At 32.2% G+C, this 5,193-nt stretch overlaps 1 long non-coding RNA gene across 2 annotated transcripts; it reads right to left on the bottom strand.

Annotated features, from left to right (window-relative positions):
* Positions 1-1,813: 1,813 nt before the first annotated feature.
* LOC121395260 lies at positions 1,814-4,768 on the bottom strand. Of its 2 annotated transcripts, none has more exons than XR_005962365.1 (4): positions 4,705-4,768; positions 4,486-4,555; positions 3,521-3,556; positions 1,814-2,314 (listed from the first exon to the last, which is right to left on the bottom strand). It is a non-coding gene; the product is annotated as an uncharacterized LOC121395260 (long non-coding RNA). The 2 variants fall into 2 exon arrangements; XR_005962366.1 differs by lacking the exon at positions 1,814-2,314 and adding an exon at positions 3,257-3,288.
* Between the last annotated feature and the right edge of the window lie 425 nt (positions 4,769-5,193).

Genomic DNA, 5,193 nt, shown 5'->3' with positions numbered 1-5,193 from the left:
CTGGAAAGACCTACTGAAAAATAAAGCATTAGAAAGATTATTATATGATCCCCCTATATATTTATACATAGTTATCATAACTAGTGATGCACGAATTTGCGAATTTACCGCAAAAATTTGATGCCGACGTCAAAGTTTATCGACGCCGGTGACGGTTCTGAAACACACTACGCTTGCTCATCACTAATAATAACAAATATAGTTAGAGTTACTTATAACGCGCTTAACTGTTGGGGGTTGTCAGTGGTTGTGGGGGCTCTGGGTTCTAAATCTGGCACTTTGCCTTCAATCAGCATTAATGTAACATAGCTATCATTAGGAAATAAATCAGGACAGAGCTCCATAAACATGAATTATTTTTAAAACACTAGATGCCGTAACCTCATAGAGTCTTGGATATTTTATTTTTTGAAACTGAATCTTCCAATTAAACATATAAAACACAAACAATGCATGAAAAAAAGGTTTGTTACAAGCTCTTATGTTTACAAATATCTACTATCACTATTTCCATCCAAAAAGAACACATTATTTAATTCAGTTTGATATAAATTGCTTAAATTTATTTTAAATGAGAAACCCTCTCCGCTCCATCCAGGCTCAGATTCATGCAGGGGTCTTATCTCTTTGATCACACAGTTCCATCTCTGTTTCTAAATATTTTATTTCATTACTTATTTCTACCGAATTGTCCTTTTGCTGAGTCCTACACACACACACACAATTTATCAAACAATCAAACATATCTAATATATAATGTTTCATCTCAGTTACATAGTTTGTTCACCTTATAAATCTTATTCTTTTGAGTAGTTCCTTTCTGTTAGCTATATGACCACAGCAGATTTTATCCCTCTCTTTGGGCAGTGGTTTTGTCATCTAGGAATCCTGTCTCCCAGTATAGATATCATCGGATCTACATACAGACAAGAGGTCCTGTGCACTCAAACCATTCAATATATTTAGGCCATTGAGACATTTTGTACATTAAGCTACTAAAAAATGCTTTAGTTTAAACAAGACAGGAATATTTTGCATATTTTGCAAAATATTCAAGCTGGCCAACTATGCCAAAGTCACCCCTAGTCTGACCAATCCTACACTCACTTTCATTTGGTTCATTAAGTATTATACTGCTTCATTATACATTTTACACATGGACTAAGTTTTTCACCTTTCCAGCTACAGTCCTATGATGCCAGTGGTGACCAATGAAAGAGAAAACAGTTGGGAGTTAAAACCTTTTTTTTTTTTTTTTTTTTTTTTTTTTTTCTCTCCTCTTTCAGGAGAAGGGGAAAGGATTATTTCCCGTGTGTACATTGGTGGGAGAGATTTCTCGCACCTCATATAGCCTTTTTTTTTCTATACCTACCACAGAGCCTTCTTGAATAAATTCTTATTTATCCTTATTGGAATCACCAAATAGGAGCAATCTTCAGTCTCACTCTCTCACTAGGACAGCCTGAATTGTCCTAAAACTAAAATAGCCACATTTAAGATATACAAGTTCTACTTAAGTACTATAGGAAGTTTAATTAACTTTTTTTCAAAAGTGGCTTTCTTGATGTATGTACAATTCTTAACTTTTTCTTTTTTTTTTTTTTTTTTTTTGTTTGTGCCTTTCGACCCCCCACTTTTTGCAGGCAATATTTGTTACACACTGCCCTTGGGTGAAATTTATCAAATATGTCGATTATTACATAAAGCTGCTTTACAATATGTTAATCACATATAATCTATGAATAAGCAATGTATGTACACCGTGTGGTCACTATTGGGATATGATTATTACTTTGTTTGCATCATTTTCGTGTTTTATATCTTTTTTTTATGGAATGCAAATTAATATCGATAAATGTTAATGGGTTTAATGAACCGGTAAAGAGATCACAGATAATGAAACATTGTAACGACCTAGGGGCTAATATTGTTTTTTGCCAAGAAACCCATTTTAAAGAAGGGAAAACACCAATACTAAACCACAGATTTTATGATAAGATTTTTATGGCTAATAATACGGAAAATAAGACAAAAGGGGTATTAATTATGCTTCATAAAAACACACCGTTTACAGTGAAAGGAGAATACAAAAGAGAAGATGGTAGATGCTTAATTGTGAAGGGGGAATTGTATGGTATTACAGTAACATTGTGTAACATATACCTGCCGAATACGAAACAACATAAGATATTAAGAGAAATTATAAGGAAACTTGAAGATTATCATGAAGGAATGGTCATAGTAGGAGGTGACTTCAACGTACCCTTAAATCCAATTTTGGATAGCTCCACAGGGAAGACACACATTAACCATTCTGTATTAAGAAAGATAAACCAGATGTTACTGGGAGAAGAACTGGCGGATATATGGAGATGTATGCACTCATCAGAAAGAGACTACACGCACTATTCAGCAATGCATAAGAAATACTCTAGAATTGATTATTTTTTCATCCAACATAGATGGTTACAGATTGTCAAAAAGAGTAAAATAGAAACAAGCTTTCAATCAGACCATTGCCCAATTAGTATCATTATAGAGCTCCCAAATACATTAAAACAATGCTTTAACTGGGTGCTAAATGAAAGTTTAATACAAGATATAAAATATAAAGATAAAATTAAAAAAGCGATAACGGATTTTTTTGAAGAAAATAAGAGTACAGATACATCTCCACATATACGCTGGGAGACACACAAATGCGTTATAAGAGGAATACTAATTGCTATGGGAGCCCATAATAAAAAAGAAAAACAGGAAAAAATTAAAAAGACTTGGGAAGAAATAATAAGTTTGGAACAAACTCATAAAAATACAGGAAATGAATATATAATGACTCAATTAATAATTAAAAGAAAAGAACTAAAATCATTATTAGATATAAAAACATCTAAGATCTTCTTTAAATCTAAGATGGAAATTTATGAATATGGTAATAAATGTGGAAAATTTTTAGCTAATAAATTAAAAACACAATATAAAAAGACGTTTATACACAAAATGAAAAATGAAGAAAATAATATGGTCTTCACAACAAAAGAAATAGCTAGAAGTTTCCAAGAATATTATAATAAACTCTATAACTTAAACGATCAAAAAAGAAAATCCAAAGAAGATGAGCAAAAAACCAAAATCGATATGATTAACTTTCTGCAAACACTTAAAATCCCGAGAATCCCTACAGAGGTAATGGAAAATTTAGAATTACCATTTACGGAAAATGAACTTAGAAAAATAATTCGAGAACTCACTGTAGGGAAAAGCCCAGGCCCGGATGGACTAACCGCCCTGTATTACAAAAAATTTCAGAACGAGCTACTTACAACACTTTTAGAATTATATAATGAACAAAATAGAAAAAGCAATATTCCAAGCCAATCACAAGAAGCACATATTACGGTTATATATAAAGAAGGGAAGGACCCGACGGACTGTGCTAGTTATAGACCCATCTCCTTAATTAACCTGGACCAAAAAATATTTGCCAAACTTATAGCAGACAGATTACAAAAATACTTACCAATGTTAATACAAAAAGACCAATGCGGATTTGTACCTAAGAGAGAAGGGAAAAATAATATAATTAGAACATTAAATTTGATTAAGACAATACAAAAAAGAAATCAAGAAGCAGTAATAATATCAATGGATGCAGAAAAAGCGTTCGATAGACTATCCTGGGATTTCATGGAAAAAGTATTATGGTATATGGGATTTGGAGATAAGTTAGTGAGCAAAATAATGTCATTATATATAACCCCAAATGCAAAGGTAAAGATTAACGGTACTTTATCCGAAAAAATTAATATAAGGAACGGCACTAGACAGGGATGCCCCCTATCTCCTATATTATTTGTCCTATGTATTGAAACCCTACTTAATGCAATTAGAGAAGAAGAAGATATAAAGGGAGTTAAAATTAGGGGAACACAACATAAAGTAGCAGCATTTGCTGACGATTTATTATTTTATGTATCTGAACCCAAAATAACAATTCCACATATAATGAAACTATTAGAGAGATATAAAACGTTTACAAATTTCAAAATTAACTATAAAAAATCTGAAATATTAAACTTAAACCTGAAAAAAGAAGAGGCAGAGCAACTGGAAAAAAAATTTCTCTTAAAATGGTCAACTAAGGAAATCAAATACCTGGGAATCTATATTACTTCTCAAGTAAACCAATTATACATCAGAAATTATGTCCCATTATTCCAAATAATAGAAAGAGAATTGGTTAGATATAAAAACATTAATATTTCATGGTTTGGAAGAATGAATATTATTAAAATGATGATACTCCCTCAGATACTGTATATATTCCAGGCTTTACCGATATATTTACCAAAAGGATTTTTCTCAAAAATGAAAAGTATTTTGATGAGATATGTCTGGAGAGACAAACCACCAAGGGTATCATACGCGAATCTGATCCGGAAAAAAAAAGAAGGAGGGGTGAGCTTCCCATGTCTTTATACTTACTATGAAGCAGTACATGTGTCAAGGGTGTTAAACTGGGCCTTAGAGGATGATTCATCACCATGGTTCAATGCTGAAAGAGGAGATGAGGGTATATTATTAGGAGCCGTCTTTGGATCCAACATAAAATTAGATGTAAAAACAGATAAAAAAGAACTTACAGTTGCACCAACTTTAAAGGTATGGGGAAGGATAAATAGAAAATTAAACATAATCACCTACCCATCTATTATGAGTCCAATATGTGATAATCCCATCTTTGTTCCGGGTCAAGAAGATAGATTACTGAAAAAATGGGAAGAAAAGGAAGGTAAAATATTGAGAATAAAAGATTTTCTTGAGAAAGATGGAATAATCACAACAGGAAACTTAATAGCAAAATATGGATACCACCCAAGAACAGACTGGGTATTAAACCAGATAAGACACTTTATCTGCTCCTTGGGATTGAAAGATATTAGGAGACCCTTAACTTGGTTTGAGAAATTTATAGACAGAGGAGAGAAAATACAACATAGCCTATCGAGAACTTACAGGGAGTTAATTAAAGGATCATTAAGCAAACCATGTTTCTTTAAAAAATGGGAGGAGGAACTAAACATATCCCTATCAGATCAGGAGTGGAATTTTATTTGCAAAGCTAATATAGAGATATCTAAGGATACAAAACTGCAAGAATTTAGTTATAAGTTGATATCTAGATGGTATTAT

Source organism: Xenopus laevis, chromosome 6S (assembly GCF_017654675.1).
Source record: "Xenopus laevis strain J_2021 chromosome 6S, Xenopus_laevis_v10.1, whole genome shotgun sequence".
In the NCBI taxonomy this organism is placed as follows: domain Eukaryota; kingdom Metazoa; phylum Chordata; class Amphibia; order Anura; family Pipidae; genus Xenopus; species Xenopus laevis.
The sequence above is the reverse complement of the archived record's forward strand: the minus strand, read 5'-3'. Positions and strand labels throughout refer to the sequence as shown.